The 22,231-nt window shown below is 34.7% G+C and overlaps 1 protein-coding gene across 5 annotated transcripts in view; it reads right to left on the bottom strand.

The window, feature by feature from the left end:
• Nucleotides 1-22,231, bottom strand: part of LOC123323024 (potassium voltage-gated channel protein Shab) — a 167,066-nt gene that overhangs the window by 113,997 nt on the left and 30,838 nt on the right. The window contains exon 1 of one of the 5 annotated variants that reach the window (XM_044911213.1): nucleotides 4,259-4,468. The exons of the other annotated variants lie outside the window; for them this stretch is intronic. The gene's annotated coding sequence lies outside the window, so the exon portion shown is untranslated. Of the gene's footprint in view, nucleotides 1-4,258; nucleotides 4,469-22,231 lie in introns of those variants that run through there. 5 annotated transcript variants of the gene reach the window in all.

Genomic DNA, 22,231 nt, shown 5'->3' with positions numbered 1-22,231 from the left:
TCATTTGCAGGACTTGAAAGGGTGAATTTCACCCCCTTTCCTCAGAGTCCACAGAATAATTCGAAAATAGTTCTTAAAAATGAATAAAGGGTTTTAAATTCGGTGTATGTATTTATAAACCCCCAAGAAACGATATTCCAAGAGCGTTTTCATTTGCAGGACTTGGAAGGGTGAATTTCACCCCCTCTCCTCAGAGTCCACAAAATAATTCGAAAATAGGTCTTAAAAATGAATAAAGGGTTTGAAATTCGGTGTACGTATTTATGAACCCTCAAGGAACCATATTCCAAGAGATTTTTCATTTGCAGGACTTGGAAGGGTGAATTTCACCCCCTCTCCTCAGAGTCCACAGAATAAATCGAAAATAGGTCTTAAAAATGAATAAAGGGTTTGAAATTCGGTGTATGTATTTATAAACCCCCAAGAAACGATATTCCAAGAGCGTTTTCATTTGCAGGACTTGGAAGGGTGAATTTCACCCCCTCTCCTCAGAGTCCACAAAATAATTCGAAAATAGGTCTTAAAAATGAATAAAGGGTTTGAAATTCGGTGTATGTATTCATAAACCCTCAAGGAACGATATTTTTAGATTTATATTTATTTATATTTTTAGACCTATTTTCGATTTTTTCTGTGGACTCTGAGGAGAGGGGGTGAAATTCACCCTTCCAAGTCCTGCAAATGAAAACGCTCTTGGAATATCGTTCCTTGAGGGTTTATAAATACATACACCGAATTTCAAACCCTTTATTCATTTTTTAGACCTATTTTCGATTTTTTCTGTGGACTCTGAGGAGAGGGGGTGAAATTCACCCTTCCAAGTCCTGCAAATGAAAACGCTGTTGGAATATCGTTCCTTGAGGGTTTATAAATACATACACCGAATTTCAAACCCTTTATTCATTTTTAAGACCTATTTTCGATTTATTCAATGGACTCTGAGAAGAGGGGGTGAAATTCACCCTTCCAAGTCCTGCAAATGAAAAAGCTCTCGGAATATCGTTCCTTGAGGGTTCATAAATACATACACCGAATTTCAAACCCTTTATTCATTTTTTAGACCTATTTTCGATTATATTTCGAATATCCATTTTATGGCTGGTACTGACACTTCAACATTCTTGGAATAAAAAATCTTTCAAATAGTATTTATCATCTTCTTATGAATAAACACTCTAGTTTTGAAAGAATTCATTCATTTCCGAGACCTAATACCGATTTCAGTAAGCACAGTACGCGAAAAAAAAAGTACCCGACGCCACTGGTCAAACGGCCGCTAGATCTGAAGTGGCTGCTGGAAAGTGGCTGCTAAGTTCACACCGGTACTTAAATCCACATTACAAATTACCAGTTTAAGTGGTGTGCACTGTAATTTGTCCAAGAAATTTGCGTCCAATCAGAGTGCAAACTTCATATAGCCGTTGGGTATGGAGATTGTGACTTCATTCCAAAGTTATAGCAGCTGAGCACGTAAACATTTGGAGTGGTGCCAGAGACACCTCCACTATATGGAAAGGAGTTGTACACTGTGACAAATCCTGATTTAAGCAGGAATACATCACAATGAGTTAGCGAAAGAACAAGGAAGAGGTTATATTTATTGTTCATGAAAGTGAGAGTCCGAATTTTATCATGCGGAATGTGGGAAGAATTTGGGGCAGAGATTGTGAAACCTCCTTCCATTCGAAAATTATTTATATCGTATGAATATACTTACTTAGGTCAGGTGGTGCATTAAGAGTGTCAGATTCAGAAGGAATAATTCCCTGAATAGGCAAAGGAATAACTATATATATTTTGAAGAAGCAAGACAGCGTTGCGAGTTTTTGGAAAAATTTTCTTCTAAAATCTTGCGCTTGTTATTTTTGTTTTCTTTTGGCGATTGATTGTATAGGGTGTCCTTTATCTCGAAATTCGAGTGACATATAATTTTGATGTTTCTGTATATTTTTCTACACTTCGACTAGATATAAGAGAATTTTTCAACTGTTCAACTTATCCGGAAACGACAAAAAATCAACAAATGGTTTTCTCGCTATCGAATTGAACATTCTCAGATGACCAGTAAAATATCTGCAAGGTTTTCTTGGAGGATCTAATAAGGAACTTTGTTATGTGTTATTTTTCTGTAGTCCTTACATGTTCGACACGAAATTTTTGATGTGTTCGTGGTGTATCCAAATTATCTCCACGATTTGTAAATTCCATGTTTCAGCTCAATGATATCTACGTAGCGTATGTGGAACTTTGTTCTATATTGATGTATCATTTTGAGATCATGGCAGAGTATTCTATCAGCGTTTTTAACTGCAAAACTGAAACAAATATGGAAACTGTGATGTTTTTCAGTTAGATAGAATTTTTTTCAATTTAATAGTGAATGACCGAATGTGGATTATTGTAGATATTATGAACGTAATATTTTTTATTCGAGTTGCACAGGGAGTTTTCAGTGAAATATTGAATCTTCGAAGGGGAAATGCTATGGATATGGAACTGTAGGTTAAAAAATCATATCTTGTGTAGTTAGCCATAGTTAGGTCCTATTAAACTTAATAAGTTATTATATTTTTTCAACCAGGATATAAAAATTATATTTCTACATTTAGATGAGCTATGGTGCAGATTATAATATGAGTTATTTTTCACATTCCGAATGTAAATCGTGAAAATAAATAAATAAACATATATTTTGAATATTCCTTCAAGATAATATATATTCAGTACATCGACTAGTACAAATATTTCAACAGTAGATTCTTGAGGTCAAAAAGAACACTTTTGTCTCATACCATTTTTTATGATTCGGCCCTGATAAAAAATATAGTTATTTTAAGTTTTCATAATGAACTATGGCACCCCTGGAAAAAGAGAATTATCTTCAGAATGATTAGCTAAATCTGCAACACTACACATCCTTGGATCTTTCAAACATAGTTGTATTCAGCCAAAGTACCCAATTTCACAGATACTTTTTAATTATTGAACATCAAATTACTCGAAAACGGCGCATTATAAGAGAAAATATGGAGAATACTTTTATTTTACAAAACGTTCAAATATTCAATAGATAGCGTCTAACTTAGTTTCAAGAGTTGGGTTCTTCGAATTTTTGGTATTTTCATGGTACGTTATGGTCATAATGACAAAACTGAAAGATGTGGGTCATATCTTGTGTTAGAAAAAGATTCATAAAATAAATGAAACACTATATTCCGAAATACAATTCCTTCGATAGATCTGTTTGTGAGATAGTACTGAAAATACCATTTTTTTGGTTTTTCAACAAGTCTGTATCTCTTAAACCGAGCTAATTAGGAAAAAATGGTAGTAAAGCAAAAAAGTGTTTCTTTTGACCTCAAGAATCTACTGTATATTTGTAAGAGTCAGACTGGCCCTGTATATATACATTATTATTCTTTTCACTATCACTACATAGGCACTTTATTACTTACGTCAAAAGCTTAGTGAACTGTTAATGCATTTTTCTTATGCGTGAAAGTTCAGAGAACCTATTTTAATTTTTCTTGGGTAATTAGCCTAACCGTTGTAATGAACACAGATAATTTCATGGAGATTTTTTTATATTCAAATCCTTCCTCCAATACATTACGATTACTACTGAATGTATGTTCCATACTAACCCCACTTCAATACTCTAGTTACCCTCATTCAACACTGCCAGAAATGTATTATTTTTTTCGCTCGAACTAGGGCGTCAATGAAGTCGACCCAGTTGAGATAATGGATTCCTCGATTCCTGGTTTCTTAGAATATTCAAATTAAGAAAGAGCACCGGGGCGTTAACAATCCTGCATCATTATATTTCCCTGTTTTCCTAGAAATTTTTTGGCTGTTAATGAAACATGAGGTATGTTAGGTTGGATGAAAATCTTCTATGAAGAAAAACTGGATGTTCCTTATAAATGGAAACATCGAAGTGGCCATACAGTGAGAGCTATCCCAATACATTTTTGTTTATCATAATGTTGTAGGAACAATAAAAATGGTGATGTTATTGTTATAATTTGAGACGACTCCAAAAGATTTTGGACATCTTATCGTTTAATTCCTGTGAAGATTTCATTATATACTAACAAAGGAATCATTGTAAAAACATGAATTCTGTATCACGAAGCTGATTAACGTTTTATCACCACAACAAATAGATAATAATCAATCGATATATCGAGCAGGTTATCGTTAATTCACAACATTACCCAAAGAAAATTAATGAAAGAGAATTTAACTGACTCACTCCTGAATCTGGATAATTAATCAAACAACCATACGGTCCATCGCCCATCGCTGTTCTCCCGAAACTCATTCACGAAAACTCAACAGAATCCTCGATGTCATAGTGATAACACAGATATTTGAATCCAGTAATTTTTTTTTTATTTCATTCACTTCCAACGCGCTGTGCACGCACTTTTCAATGGAAAAGCACACTTATGACTGCATGGAATCATCCCCTAAAATCGTTCCTCAACCATCCCTCACGACTACACGCTAATGGGGATGGTCGATTCATTCACAATAAACCCAATTCGCGTTTATGCAATTTTCGTTGGAAATACGAAAGGAGTTCTCGTTTGCGATATTCTAACCAACTGGCCGTTCCCCAAAGCTTTTCCGAACATTTCCCCGAGTTTTCCCGAACGCGGTTCGATCCAGAGCAACACATAGCAACCATGGCTTGGGGGTTCCGCCCTCTTCTGAAAGAAATACGCTCAAAACATGTGGGAGGCAAAAGGAATATAATAAGGCTAGAAATGCCGTCGAAATTTTAATTGATGCGATTTTCCACGGGGTTTTCTTTATCTGAGCACACTTCGAGGAAGTACTGGACGCAATTTCACGTTCGTTACATGAGGTATTTGTGAAATGATGTATATGAGGATCGCGTGAAGTTCATTCATTGAAGAGCGGCCGTACAAAGAGTAAGGACTTTAAGGACTATGTTATATAAGGGTTCAAATAAAGGAGAAGGAAACATATCTGAACTACCTGACCTTCTAGATTTGCAATACTTCAAATATTTACTCTTTGCTATCTATTCGAATAAACTACATTCTTTAACAAAAAACCGAACAAACAAAACGTTTACCGAATTCATTTTAAAATAACTTTCGAGGTGTTCATCGATTTTGATCATTTTATTGTCTAATTGTAGCCTATTTCATCTAGTTCATCACCTGATGTCGAGTCTGAAGGAATTTCCATTGAGTTCGACGGTATACAGGGTAGAACTGAAAGTTGCAATTTCTCCTAAATTTCTGAACACCCTTTGGAGGTAATTAGTGACGCAATGATGGGCCTCTAGATGAGTTTTTGAAGCCTGATCTTCTCTTAATATTTTCTTGTTTAATTCAAGTCAATAGCTCTCTCCTGAAAGGAAATACGATTTTTCAAATGAAACATGCAATTTATAAGATTAACGATGACACATTGAGAATATACAGATGAAATGATGAAAAATAAACACATTTTTACATTACATTACATTGCTGTATCCCGTTACCGGGAATAAATCTACAAAAAGAAGAAAAAAAGAAATTCGAACAGACTTGTAATTTCTCAGTGCTAGTTGCGACTGTGTGCCCTCCTGTGACTAAAGAGACCCAACCGTGACCTGCAGATCCTTCCACACTCAGGGCATGGATAGTCACCAACCAGATCTGGCCGCCGGTGTATCCTTCTCGATTCTCCATTATAACTGTGTATCAAAGACCTCCACTGTGACCTGTCTAACGCTAGTTGTTCCCAGTTATGATTGGCATTAACTGATTTTAGGGATTGATGTACCTAGTGTATCCTTAAACCGCTTATACTGGCCTCCTGGTTTCCGGGCTCCCTCTGTGAATTCACCATATAGAGCCATTTTGGGGAGTCTTATATTATATTATTATATATTTTTATATTCTTATATTGAGAAATGATTCTACGTGTTCTTATCACTGCTTCCATGCAGCGGGGTAAGCTCCCAATACAATTGGCAATTGCCTGTTGTGGAACAGCATGAGCAAATGCTAGCGCAACTTCTTTTGACCGAACAATGAAAGAAAAATCACTTGAGGAATGCAATGCTAAATTCCAGTGAACTGTTACTGACAAGATGAACTACATATACTCCATTCACTTTTATTTTAGCACTCGGTTGACCATGGAAATTTGTCACATTACAATCTGTATAGTACGAAAATGTGGGGTTATGACGCTTGTCGCTTGAATCAACGCTATGTTGCCCGTTCTAAAAGTTTCTGTTTTACGTATTTTATCACAATGTCGAATCTCTTCGGAAAATATGTGACAAACATAATTGAAGTTTATGCAAACTGATTGAAGGCATTCCAAATCTAGTTATTTGCATGGAATATACAAAAGATCAGTTTAATATCATAATATGCACTAGCTTGAGGAGAGTTAATATTCGTTATCTTCCTTGGCTGAAGTTTGAATACGTTACATCAGTTGTAGATTTCAAAAATATTAACCTCAAGATGAAATGCATATGAGGCAGTGGTTGGGAATGGGTATCTTCCGAAGGAATTAACAGATAATTACAAGAATGTTAAATTCTTCAACAAAAATTATTTTGCATCAATATAAGTAAAAGGAAGTTTCAAGTCAAGATGAACTTCACCTTTGAATAAAAATTTCACATGAATAAACGATTAACAGGACAACTGGCGCGTATTTGTGGCTGTTCATCATAATACATTGATATAAAATAATAAATAGGTATTTATTGCTACCTTAAGACTTCTAGAATGTATAGGACAAGTAAAATGAAAAATAAAAAATCAATTTTCGGGAACTTATTCTACGATGGCATTCATCGAAAATCCTGTAGTAAACTTTTCGCATTAATTCACTCGAACATAAAATTCTCAAATACCACCACTTTTTTGGGCCTCCCAATAGAAGGAAATTCTTTGTCATCCTCTTCATTCACAATCTTTCTGATTGTGGAAATATTCAGCTGAAATATAAGTCGTTTAGATTCAGATGAAACATTACCTATATAAATTCTCTTACATACACTTGTTGAAACCCTGTCTCTTTTTTCAATCAAAAATTTCTGTCCAGTTTTTTTTTGTCCAGGAGTTTATTAATTTCCAACAATTTGAATAAATGGCAATCTTTGCATGATATGAAGTGTTATTTCAGCCCGTTTTCAGGCAATAGGTAATTATGACACCAAGATCATTCTTGGTGAAGTACCCAAAGATTATGTTTTTTTATAATTTTTTTCATTATAAAATTATTAGTTGGAAAATCTAAGAGAGAGAGAGGATTTACTCGAGCGTGTCAGATTTTAGATTAATTTGAGGGGTTATAGCTTGGACCCTGACCCTGTAAAGTACTTATTTTACCATAAATTAGACCTGTCTAGGTCAGCAGGTCAGAATAGTAAAAGTTCATAAATACAAATACAGGAAGGGAGATATTTAAAAAAATGCATTGTTACCATTTTCAGGGTTCAGATTCGAAAACATCCCTGATTATTGTCAGATTGATGGGTAAACACATCTACAACACCGAGATTGACCAACTTTATGATAATCTGACAAGCTCGAGTGTGAATAAATAAGGATTTTTTTGCAATTTCACCGCAGCGCGCTGTGACCGCATTACATCCGAATTGTCAGTGTCTAGAAAAGTAGCCCCACCACGCAAACTGTCAGATTAACATGAATTTATCATCAGAGACACGTAGAGCATATACAGTATCTTAATATGACACCTGACGGTTTTTTTTTACATCTGCAGATGCTTTCCCCAGCGCTGAAAGTGCTTACATCATAGAAACTTTTTTTTTCTTTTTACCATCTAATTTTCATAATCCACTAGGTCTCCACGACGCTCGAGTGAATCCCCATATAGCATCGTGGGCTCTCCAATATATACAAACTGCCTCCTGAAAAAACTTCTTGATCTGATCGATATCAATAATGCAAAAAATTCAAGGACCACCTCTCACAATCGACTTTCCGAATTCATCAGATTCCATAATTATTTCTCCTTCTTCATCCCTTATGTAGGCAGCGACATTTACCATTCTGATGTGCTCCTTCATCAACTGAACAATTGATTCTTGATTCAACCGAATATTTCTGTGATGCTGGGATTGATTTCGAAAAACTTCGTTTCAGTCATCAACTTCACTCTTTCGTCGATCTTTTATTCATGAATGATGAATCCATTCATTATTTCGTCCAGGTTGGAATAAATTGGAAAGAACCATTTCCGCATGAAATGAACGACAGAAACCTACCCACATGAAATACGAGATAAAAGTTGAAGTTTTATAGCTTTCAAATTACTTTCCAGAACATCGGCCAGGCTCTGAAACTGTATATTTCAGTGTACGTCCATAAACTCATACGAAGGTCACACCGATGATGGACAAAATGAATTTCAGGATTTCATAAAATTTTATTATGAATATTAATTTACTCTTCATGTCAGCTGCAGTTATATTATTCGAAAAGATAATTTTAACGTGAATACCTATAAATATGAGAAATGCAAATGTTCTCTGACATATATAACTCATATTCAAGTTTTTTCAGTATTTGCAGTACTTGCTCATTCGCCCATTCCAAACAAAGTCCAAAATGATTTCGATTTTTGAGTGGAATCCTCAAAGGTAGTCAAAATGTAGATTTACGTTTCGAAGTCTTCGACGAACTGTTTCAATCTAAACCAAAAAACCACAAAACGTTTATAGACGTTCAAAAGCCGCATGATTCGACTAGTACTCAGAGGGTAGACACAGTGAGAATCCTGCTTATTATGAAAACAGAAAATGGCTGTATTTCTATCTTTCTATCAGGGCCGAATTGGAAAAAATGGTATGGGAAAAAGTGTTTCTTTTGACCTCAAGAATCTACTATCAAAATATTGGTTCGAGTCAAAAGCTCACTCAGATAGTAAACATTTGATTACTCATAAATGAACTTTTGGTGGACAAGAATCGGCAACTTTTGGAACAGTAACAAAATTTCTGAACTTTTGTGGAGCGATATACACTGCGCAAAAAAATTAACGCACATTCTGAAAATCTCAATTTTAATGAAAGTTAACTCTACATTGACTTTATAACTTATTTTTTATGTTCTCTCGGAAGGTTTTGAACGAAACAAGACACATTAAATGAAAGAAAAATTCAGGATTTCACCGAATCTTATGTGAAAGAAGAGAAATGAAATATTTTCAAAATACTTAAATGCTGATAAGTGATTTAATACTTGGTATTTCTACCCCTTGCGTTAATTACAGCTCGGCAAAGACGGCTCATACTCAAAATGAGTGATCTTAAAATGTTCTGATCTAATTCTTCCCAGATTTCTCCGAGTTGGATTCCTAAGTCTTTAAGAGTAGCTGAATGATTTTCTGAACTCAGCCTTCTGTTGAGGTTGTCCCAAACCTGCTCAATCGGATTGAGATCTGGACTTCTTTCTGGCCATTCCATTCGAGAGACTTCAACCTCTTCAAGGTACTCCTGAACGGTGCGCGCACGGTGGGGTCTATCATTATCGTCCATAAAAATGAAATTTTCAACAATGTATGGGGCAAATGGCACCACATGCTCTTCAAGAATGTTCCTTATATACTTATCAGCATTCATAGCTCCATTATCAACGACCACTAGGTCTGTGCGAGCAGTCAAGGATATTCCACCCCATACCATAATCGATCCTCCCCCGAAACCAGTAGTAACCTATTCAGGAAATTGTACTGAGCATATCTTTCATGTGGACGTCTGTATACAAGGGAACGTCGATCACAATGGTAGAGGCAGAATCTAGACTCATCTGTGAAGAGAACTCTTTCCCAATCGGCCTCTTCTCAATGGATATGCTCTCTCGCAAAATCCAAACGCGCTCTTCGATGGGCTGGGGTAAGAGCTGGGCCTCTTGCCGACACGAGGCCTTAAATCATATACTCTGAGGCGATTTCTTATTGTCTGAGTGCTAATTTGTACCTCTTGAGTTTGCTCAAGCTGAATTTGAAGGAGGCGAGCGGTTGCAAACCGTTGTCTCAACGAAGAAACTCTCAAGTAACGTTATTGAATGGCAGTTGTTACCCGTGGTCTACCCTGTCCTGATCTTCGGACATTCATACCTGTCTCCCTGAATCGATGCAACATTCTGGACACACTTGTATGGAAAACTCCAAACCTTTCTGCAATTATTGTGTATGTCCACCCTTCTTCTCGCAAAACTACCGCTTGGGTACATTCCTCTTGGGTCAAATTGCGTGTTTCTCGTTGCATAGCGATCGAGTGTAGAAAATCAAACGAAAGAAAAACTATTGATCACTAGAATTGATCGAGAACAACTGATTTTAGAATGGAGCCAATACATTCAAAATCTGATAATATGATCTTTTTTTATTCCTGCTGGGAAAAAACATCTGTATTGAAGAAAACCGTTGAAAGTGGATAACATATGCATGCATAATTCTGATGAAAATAGTTATCATTGAGAACACCTTCAGTTGTAGAATAAATTTGAGATTTCCATAATGTGCGTTAATTTTTTGGCGCAGTGTATTTGTATGTGTCAAACTTGTTCGAGCAACTGAAACCGTTTCTCCCGAAAAGTGCTGAGGAAAAATGGCAATGGAAAAATTATCTTCAAGCCAAATCCAACAATTTTAACCTCAATAACTCCAGATTCGAACATTTCCAATCAGATGTTCCCCTCTGAATTCGATCCTTGACATTCGGGAACTGTTCTGCAGTCCCGGTGTTTGTTCCTAGACAAATTTCGGCTGTGAATCAATTCCCAAATTCCACTGCAGAACGGCGACGGCCAATTATCAGCCTCTGGGAGACATATCCAGACAATCGAGTCTGATTGCGATATATGTTCGCTTTTAGCCCGGGCCAACCTTAACATATATTTCATCAACTCTAAATTTACAGCTCTGATCGTGACCTCGATCTGCTGATGTTGGCATTCAATCTGTCCCGAAATCTTCAATGTTTATCTACTCGAACTCTTCATACTCTAACAATAGCAGAGGCACCCACATATTAGTCAACAGAAATCGTTTGGTGTGTTTTATTTGGGCTTTCCGCGATAACATCCATCATCTGATGGTTTTGGTTATGAATTCCGGCAATTTCAAGAAATTCCTCTTTTTATTGCTGGCGACTCTTCTTTATAGGGTGTGCAAAGTTATCTCTGACCAAATTTGATAGAGTGTTTCTACCTACAGTCAATTTGCAACAAAAAGTAAGAGATCAGTTACCTTTTGTTGTGAAGTTATTCAAGATAATATTTAACATTTCAGTAATTTTCACTAAAAACAAGCCATATCTTGAAACAGATCATTGCAATTCATAGTTACTTCATAATTTACTTTACAAGATTAAGTGAGATAATAGGACCACACTCTATAGGAACACCTTGAAATTTGACCACCCTCTATGCATGGCACATCATTTCAAAATTCCGAGATGTTTTGTGGACTGGTTGAATTAAGGAAAAAACTCCACAAAATCAGGAAGTATTTTCTTGATTTTCGTAATCTCTGCCTAAATTGTATAGAAAGAATATACAGGCAATTTACACCAAAAAATTCCCCTTATTGTAAAATTACAAAACTACTATCTCAATCATAATTCATTGTACACCATAGCAGACAATATTCTCATACAGGGCTAGAACTATTTAGAGGCTCAATATAGGAATATCGAAAACCGTTAAAAATAAAGGGTGGCTTGAATTGCAAAAAAATCAGTATAATTGTTAAATAGGATTATGAGTACACACCGAATTTCGTGTAGTTATCTCCCAAAACATATGAGTTATGAAGAAAAAACGATAATCTTGATTTTCAGATATTTCGAGTTATCTCAGGAACCATCAGAGATATTTTGGAACTGTTTACACCAACCCCCTCCTCATTAAATAACGCAACTTTATTTTAATTCAAGCTACCCTGTATTTCTGACGGTTTTCGATATCCCTGTAGTCCCCCTCTAGTTCTAACCCTGTATATTATATTATAATTGTCAAGGCATGCCTTGTTTTGAGTGAACAAATTGTGAATCGGAAGATTATTGCACCATACTCTATCTCTTTAGGAACCATGACCTCACTTGAATTATGAACTACTATATAACGTAAATAGATTGAAATTTTCAAGAACCATTATTGAAGCCACCTTGTGAGTAGCCGAATTGAATTTTGGCCGAGATTTCAGAAAATGGAGACCCATTTTTTTTTAATTCAATCATTATTGTACAGGGTGAGCAAAATCGTTGTCCACTGAGGGGATCTCGGGAACTGAGAGCTAGATGAAAACGGATGACACATTTCCTCGTTTTCAGTGAAAGGAAGAATGGTGAAAACCGTTGCCTCCTACGATTATTCGTTTTTGAGTTTATAAAAAAAATGAGATTTTGACGATTTCGAAAAGTTCTCATAACTTTTTTGTCTTTGAAGTAACAAATCTGAAATTTGAACATTCTTAGGCGCTTTTTATACCCAGAATATACCGACAAAAGATTTTTTTCCAATTCAAAAATAACAAATTCAATAAAATTTTGCATATAAAAAAAAAATTCGAATAATGATTCGAAATGAAAAATATTTTGAGCTCGTCACTGGATTCTACGTGAAAAAGTGCCTGTAGAAGGTTAAAGTTTCAGATCTGTAACTTCACAGACAAAAAAGTTATAAGAACTTTTCGGAATCAAAATCTCATTTTTTGCTAATAACTGAAAAACGAAGAATCGTAGGAGGCTACGGTTTTTACCATTCTTTGTTTCTCTGAAGAAGAGCTGAGACATGTATCATCCGTTTTCTTTTAGCTCTTATAGTTCTCGAGATCTCCTCAGTGGACAACGAATTTCGTCCACCCTGTACTCCTAGAAGCCAATTCCTGAACATGTCCTATCATATGCCTGAAGTTCAAGTTCACCATTTCCGAGAATTCCAATGAAATATGTTTTGTAGTTCTCCGTATAATTTTAGGAGAATGTATGTCTTCCTCATACTATGACTCGGTCGTAAATATAGGAAATAACAGAAAATACCTGTGCGGAAAACAAACCTCAATATTTATTTTCGTTGGTGAATTACCAAATATTTAGGGGAACTAAGCGTAGCACTCAATGCGCTTTCACACGAATCGGCATTCACTAGGTAGACATTTTGTTTGTGTATAAAGCGCTCGACTGCTGACAGAAAGCTCTTCAGATTCCCGTCAACTCATTTGTTCACGTCATTATATCCCAGTAAGCATATTCGAATCAACAAGGATAAGGAACATTTGCTCGGGACGTTTCTAAGGAGCACTGTGCACTGATGCACACAATCTAACATGGTATCACACAGTATTCCACAAAATCAGTAAAGTAAGTAAACTCTTTCTCAATTTGGAAAGAAATCACTGCTTGACACAATAGAAATAGAAAATGTTGAGGAAAGTATAAAAATCCCCATTTTTATAAGTCGTTGATAAAACTCCTATTTTCCCATTAATCATCACAACATCGCTGCTATGTTTGACAAAGGGAGAAGGGAGGGATTTTCTTCGGTCGTCACGATGGATGAACAACAGACTAACCACCCCCTGTTTTGTAACACATTACCATGAGGATTTTGTCACGAATTGGGGTTAAAACTGCTTAGTCGCAGACCATAACTCAACATTACGCCAAAGGAGGGAAAATTGATGGGGATAACATTAACGATTGAGGTTGTTATTGATAGGACTCCATTTGAACAAGAGAATTTGTCGATGTCCAGTAAAGGAATCTCGGAAACTAGAAGAGCTAGAGCAATACACGTGTCCGTTTCCGAGCTTTTTTTCAGAGAAACAAATAATGGTGTGAACCGTAGCCTGCTACTATTCTTCGTTTTTGAGATATTAGCAAAATTGAGATTTTGACCATTTCGAAAATTTGTCATAACTTTTTTGTCTTTGAAGTTAGGGGAGTCCGGGGGACTTGCTCAGGTAGGAGACTTGAACAACCTCAAATATTTCAATTCAAATTTCGCCCTACCGGTATCGTAAATAGCTTGCGACATACTCGTAACAAGGCACACCTAGTGGTGGCCTCATTTTGGCTGCCATCAAAACAGTTCGGGAGTGATTTTGTCGTTAGGAAGTAAGAAATTGAATAATTTTTGTTTGTTACACTGTCTGAAAAGTTTAATAGACGCATGGTTTTATTTAGTTTTATTGCTTTCATTGGTAAATATTGTTTTACAAACGATGAGCCTTTTTAATAATAGTTGTAAAAGTTTCAAGAAAATATCTGTTGAATAGACTAAAAGGGAGTGCGGGAGACTTGACCTATGACTTGACTATGGTGGGGAGATAAAACCACTGGTCCAAATTTCCCGCACTGAGCATAGATAATAGTTTGCTTCAAAAAAAAAAAATTGAATAATAGAAATAAATATAAAATAATATACAAAGGTTCAAAAAAGTGAAAAACATCTCGGAAATAAGTGAGAGTGACTCTGAAATATAAAATATGTATTTCATACGCTGATACATCTGATGATATCCTTGCCATAGACAATAGTTCGCCATTGGAAATTGTTTTCCTTCAATATTTTTCCTGATGATAAACAAACTTATGGTCAAGTCTTTCTCGCCCCCTGTTCAACTCTCACATGAGTTAGGGAGACATCAGCCAATTGTTCAGTTCCTTAAAAAAGAATTGCTCTACTCAAAATGCTCATCTCAGCATCACTCCAATATTATATCTATTGTTACCTATTTGGGCATGATATCTTCACCCAAAAAAATGAATTGCTACCATTTACAGATACAACTTAAGTGGCTTCAAAATGAAAAGGGGATCAAATCTCTCGGACTTCCCATACAGAAACTTGAACTTTCTAAATGCACTTTTATACGTAGAATCTACTGACGAACGTTTTTGTTTCAATTCGAAAATAACGAATTCGATAGAAGTTTGCATTTAAAAAAGCGTAATATTTCCGAATCTAGAACGAAAAAGTTTTTTGTTGAGATCATCAGTGGATTCTAAGTTAAATTGTGCCTGTAGAGGTTCAAATTTCAGATCTGTAACTTCAAAGTCAAAAAGTTATGAGAACTTTTCGTAATCGTCAAAATGTAATTTTTCCACCATTCTTTGTTTTTCTGAAATAGAGCTAGGAAATTTATCATCGGTTTTGCTCGAGCTCTAGTTTCCGAGATTTCCTCCACCGGACATCGAATTTGGGACACCCTGTACAATGCCATAGACTCTACGAGTTGGATGATTGTGTCTTTCAAATCGAGTTCCCGTTCTGTTCTTCGTTCTTCAAAATAAATTACAGTACCTACTGTTTCTCCGAACTCTCACAAGCTCACAGAGCTTTTGAGGGATACTTCGGTATCTAAAGCTAAACTTAGGTTTATATTAGAGGATCGGCTAAAGTTCTATAAAATATTCATCTGCGTCAGGGCATTTCATCTTTAGCCGGCTAATGTGCACATTACCCAAAACGGAACGGCTAAAAATGTATTCGATGGACACGCAGAGAGTTGATGTCTCATGAATGGGAGAGGACAAACTATAGTTTCTAACGTTGCAATATCTTTCCAACCAATTCTTTCGCAAAAAAGAACAAAAAAAAACTATGAACATGAACATAGTTGAAAACACTTTCTCTAGCTGATTTTGTTAAAAATTTCTTTCCGAGTCATTGAACATACGGGTTCCAAAATATGGCCTGTCGCCACAAGTGTGACTTATCAGCCAAATCAAAGATTATGGAGTTAACTGCGGCATCATTCTTGTCTTCTTTATCTCCTTCTGCTCATTCAATTCCCCTCAAATTATGAATGATAACAAGATGAAAAATAATGATTAACACTACAGTTTTCCCTCACACTCAAAATAGTATGTCTCGAATTTTGTCATCAAGCGTTCAGATTTTTAGATTCGTCAATAAGAATTCGTTGAGACACAGTTGAAACAAATATACATATGAGGAAGTATCTAAAGCTGTGTACTTGGAAAATTCTAAGATGAAGTCAAGGAGTTTGTATCTCAGCAAGTATATTTATTTTTCTGGTAGAACGTTTTCGGCTACAATAGGGTAACCATCTTCAGTACCAATGTCAAACTAATAATAAAGAGTATCTAAATGATCACAATTGACGTTAAGGATGGTAACATTTTCGGTTTTTGCCATCAGCACAATCAGCACAATTGATTGTGCTGATCAGCACAATGTGATCATTTAGATACTCTTTATTATTAGTTTGACATTGGTACTGAAGATGGTTACCCTATTGTAGCCGAAAACGTTCTACCAGAAAAATAAATATACTTGCTGAAATACAAACTCCTTGACTTCATCTTAAATATACATATGTTCATTCTCCAATTTCTCAACTGCTTAACAGACGGTTTTTCTGCTATTAAAATATGTGAAATTCATACAAAAAATGCATAGCCTTAATAATTTGATTATACTCGTATTACTATTTCTTTACATTCTTTTAATTGCCGAAGATTTGCTCCCTTCAAGCCTTCCACATTTTTAACCGATGGGATGTGGTTACACTTAAGTTTAGCCGGCTAATCTTAAGTTTATGTTCACACCTATCTTTAGCCGTAACATACAGGGTGTCCCGTAAAGACCACGTCAAACGAAAACGGAAAGTAGATCAGAATGTGCTCTACCTGATGTGAAAAAATCGTTCATATGAAAGTCTCACACTTTTCGAGATATTTGATATTTTATGAAAATGTTGAATTTTTCCACTTAAAATGCTTTCTCTCTTGCGGAAGCTACAATTAAATACTTTTCGAATCAGTTTTTTTCCGTGAATTTTGTTGAATGATTACTCCAATTCGTGCAATGAAAAATACCACAAAATATTATACAGGGATTCTGAAAAAAAAATTAAAATTCATGTTCTGAAGGAAGTGTTTTTTTGTGCTGAATTCTATCGGACGTGGTATAAAAAAAGACACTAGATCTTTTCTGCATATTACGTTGAAAAGTTGCCCATTTTGTGAGGATTCCGAAAAGGTAAAATACAGGTGATAACCTTCTTCACGAAAAAAGATATTTGAATGTTTATCGAAAATGGAGCATTTCTGTGAAAAACTGATTTTGTCACCTTTTCCACAAATTCTTTCATTTTCCAGATTCTGCTGTAACATATTGAATAATTCTCTTGAAAAATGTCAGTTAGTCTTTAAATTACTTATAAAATGAAATTATTCATTAATTGCAATGATATAATGTAATAACGCACAGGACCTTCAACATCAACAAATCTATTGTGGAGAAACTTTATAAAAATATCAATAATAATAATTCAGGATTCTTATCAGAGCAAATGCTCAAAATGACCACCCCCTTCGCTAATACATGCCCTGCATCTATTGAGAAATGACCTTTTCAAACCATACAAACTTCTCCGCGCTATTTTGGCTGCTGAAATACGAATGCGATCCCTAAGTTGTACTTCATCTCTTATAGGATTCGAATAAATTTCATTTTTTAAAAAACCCCAGTAAAAAACTCCAGAGGATTTAAGTCTGGTGAATCATTGAATCGCATCACATCATATCGATGTTCGAGAGTTCTTTAGGCAAAGAAAAAGAAATAAAAAAACTCAGTCAGTGAATTAGCATCTTAATAACATTTTATTGATTTGTTGATTGATTATTTTCAGCAGGAAGTGCAAAATGAAAGTTTTTATGGAAAAGGTGACAAAATCAGTTTTTCACAGAAATGCTCCATTTTCGATAAACATTCAAATATCTTTTTTCGTGAAGAAGGTTATCACCTGTATTTTACCTTTTCGGAATCCTCACAAAATGGGCAACTTTTCAACGTTATATGCAGAAAAGGTCTAGTTTCTTTTTTTTATACCACGTCAGATATAATTCAGCACAAAAAAACACTTCCTTCAGAACATGAATTTCAATTTTTTTTTTCAGAATCCCTGTATAATATTTTGTGGTATTTTTCATTGCATGAATTGAAGTAATCATTCAACAAAATTTACGGAAAAAAACTTATTCGAAAAGTATTTAATTGTAGCTTGCGCAAGAGAGAAAGCATTTGAAGTGAAAAAATTCAACATTTTCATAAAACATCAAATATCTCGAAAACTGTGAGACTTTCATATGAAAGATTTTTTCACATCAGGTAGAGCACATTCTGATCTACTTTCCGTTTTCGTTTGACGTGGTCTTTACGGGACACCCTGTATATTTGAATACCAGAAATTTCCGAGCACCTTAGCCATGGTTCTCATGTGAAACTGTGTGGTTACCTTAAAAGGGTAGTAGTAGGACTTATTTGATATCTTCGCTTGAAGCAATAATATTTCCAATATCAATAAATAAGTTAACGGCATGCAGACAATTATTGAATTCTGAAAAAGTACACCTCCGGGCAGGATTTATTGATTGATATTTAATTCACAGACATTAATTCCACTACTCAATATTTCCAATTTCCATTCGGACTGAGGTACTTCGATTCTGGAAATACTGAACGTTTTATTTTTTTATTTTTTGGTAGAATTAATCTGTTTCGCCGACCTATCAACCTACTTCAATGCATTCCGAAATTGCAATCACTCTCAATATATACTATTCGAAAGGATATCGAGTTTTCCAAATGTTTCATTCGAAATATGTATACACCTATCAAATTACACACTTCAATAAAAATTTTGTTTGAAAAAAATTTCCACACTGCCCATTCCCCATTCGGCGTTGCCTTCAGTTGACCAACATAAATGTCGTAACTCTTCCTCTATTATCTGAACTCAGTCGAATTTACTACAGAACTGATCCCACGCAGGAATCTAAAGTACTCCTTTGTTTATAGATAATCATGAAAACATTTTATGTGTGTTCATATGGAATTTATTGCCCCTTTTTGTTTGAAAGTAATCGGATTCATAATATCATCGTATAAATAAACGTTATTCTACCGAAACCTTCCGGATATCTACGAAACGCTATAAATTCGCTATAGCCATACGGATTATTTATGGTTTGGCTGCATCTTATTATTGTTCCTACTTTGTGGTTTGCATTCATTGTTTTATGAATTCACGAGGATCTATTTCAGAACTATTCGATCATACACAATGGAATTAATCTGAAAAACATAAACGGACTTTGGTGTTTTTCATTATTATTCGTCAATAGTTAGGAAACAAATGTCGAAATCTAACTCTATGGTATAAGTATACTCCATTCACATTTATTTTAGCAGTCAGTTGGCCATGAAATAATTTTCTCAACGCCGTTGCCACAACTAATATCAATTTTTATTACGAAAATTGCCGAAAGTGATTGAAAAAAGAGACAGGGTTTCAGGAAGTGGTATTTAAATACCATTCAAATAGTTATACCCTGGTATTCTAAAATCCACAATACGTCAGACGGTAGCGAACATATTCAATGTAAGTGAATTTATATAATGTTTCATATGAATCTAAACGACTTATATTTCAGCTGAATATTTCCTCCACAATCAGAAAGATTGTGAATGAAGAGGATGACAAAGAATTTCCTTCTATTGGGATATCCAAAAAAGTGGTGGCCTTTGAGAAATTTATGTTTCAGTGAATTCATGCGAAAAGTTCACTGCAGGAATTTCGATGAATGTCATCGTAGAATAAGTTCCCAAAAAATTGATTTTTCTATTTTTCATTCGACTTGTCCCTTGTCGTATACATTGAAAATGTCTTAAGGTACCAATAAATACCTAATAATTATTATTATTATATAAATGTATTATGATGACCAGTCACAAATACGAGCTAGTTTTCCTGTTAATTGTTCATTCATGTGAAATTTTTGTTCAAAATTGAAGTTCATCTTGACTTGAAACTTCCTTTAATTCCTTTTACTTCCATTGATGCAAGATGATTTTTGTTGAAGAATTTAACATTCTTGTAATCATCTGTTAATTCCTTCGAGAGATAACCATTCCCAACCACTGCATCATATGCATTTCATCTTCGGGTTAATACTTTTGAAATCTACAACTGATGTAACATATTCAAACTTTAGCCAAAGTAGATAAGGAACATTAACTCTCCTCAAGCTAGTGCATATTATGATATACTGATCTCTTGTATTTTCCATGCAAATAACTGGATTTGGTATGCCTTCAATCAGTTTGTATAAACTTCACTTATGTTCGTCACATATTTTCCGAAGAGATTCGACGTTGTGATAAAATACGTAATAACAGAAACTTTTACGTAGAACGGGCAACATAGCGTTGATTTAAAACCCAAAAATGTTTTGACAAGAGTCATAACCCCACATTTTCCTACTATACAGAGTGAAATGTGTCAAATTTCCATGGCCAACCGACTGCTAAAATAAAAGTGAATGGAGTATAGTTTTTTTTTCAGCATTCGAACTATAATAAAATAAAAAATTATATATAAAGTGTAAGTTTATCCCAAAAATTTCTAGTAAGTTTCATATAGGATATGTTTCACTATGAACATTTTTCTCCTGATCTACACTTATAATGGGAAGAGAATGTTAAATCCTTATAATATCATTCAAGATCATATATCATTGAATTTCATAAAAAATACGATGATTTGGTCTGCCTATATTCTTTGATAATGTCTAATATCTGTATCCAATTTGGTGGAAGAGAATTGATCGGAGAATAGGTTTATTATAGTGATAGGTCAAAAATCCATTGGCATATCTCGTTTCTGCATTGGATTCAAGCCAACTAGTGCGTTCTACTGAACTTTCCAATATTTTTCATCAGGATTGGGATATTCTTAAACTGTACAAATGTGACGAGAATAATCTATTATAGTCCAGAACTATTGACTGGTCACAAAAGATCTTCAATAATTTCTGTAGTTTAAATCACAGAACTGGAATACATAAAGACAAGGAGATATCTTCATAAACTTTTTAGGGTTTCCACTCCCAATCTCTGAAACAAAATCAATTAAAAATGAAATCAACGATTTGCTCCTGCGTAAATTCTTGCACTAATTTGTCAGGAGCAAATTAACTAGAAAAAATTGTTGCCTGACAATGAACTCAAAATAAATAACGTTGGTAACGTTTCGGAGTCTATATCAGATTCCTTCATCAGACGAAAAATCTATTTTTTAGAAAATCTTCTGAGTTGTGGTTTTTGTTTGACATTAATTGTCAACACACAGAAACAGAGACTGCAAAGAAACGTTGATTCATTTAATTTTGAAATTACCGGATGACAGTTCCTTCTTTAGTAAATTGATCCAAATATGATCTATTCCTACCGAACAATTTGCCAAATTATTATCTTGATCTAATAGAATACACGTACACTCTTTAATTTTTCGTTTAAAATGGTCTGGTTCCGTCATTAAAATTTTAGTGTTTGTTGTCCCAATCCATCATGATGAATCAACGTTTCTTTGCAGTCTCTGTTTCTGTGTGTTGACAATTAATGTCAAACAAAAACCACAACTCAGAAGATTTTCTAAAAAATAGATTTTTCGTCTGATGAAGGAATCTGATATAGACTCCGAAACGTTACAGAATTATAATTTCAACGTTATTTATTTTGAGTTCATTGTCAGGCAACAATTTTTTCTAGTTAATTTGCTCCTGACAAATTAGTGCAAGAATTTACGCAGGAGCAAATCGTTGATTTCATTTTTAATTGATTTTGTTTCAGAGATTGGGAGTGAAAACCCTAAAAAGTTTATGAAGAGATGCAGAATCCTCCCAGAATAAATTTCAATCGATATCAATAGGAGATATATCTATATCTCCTTGACATAAAGATAACCTAGAAAAGAAAGTGAAAAAAAGAAATATTGGAAAAAGAGCATATTGAGAACATGAACAGCAGTACAAACTTCAAATTATTTTCGGTCAGTGCATAGATTCACAAATTATAATAGGTCCATTATAAGATCACTGTTTATTAACAATACCAACCTGAATTCCGCAACACAAAATCTTAGCTTATGGGTTACTTATTACCAACGATTTTCCATAGCCACTTGAGATGTTAATCATTCTTGAATGGACTATATATAAATCAGTGTTATTCAGGATACTAAGTAGTGAATCATCTGGAATATCATAACATAGGAATTTGTACTGTCATGTTTGTTGGCATGTATGATGCGCCTAATAATTGGAAGGCCAAATAGACTCTTTAATTATCTAGTGATATATTCAGTTTTCAATTCTTAATCAGTATATTTTCCCTGCGGC

This window comes from Coccinella septempunctata, chromosome 1 (genome assembly GCF_907165205.1).
Source record: "Coccinella septempunctata chromosome 1, icCocSept1.1, whole genome shotgun sequence".
NCBI lineage: Eukaryota > Metazoa > Arthropoda > Insecta > Coleoptera > Coccinellidae > Coccinella > Coccinella septempunctata.
This window is presented reverse-complemented; position numbering and strand designations above follow the sequence as displayed.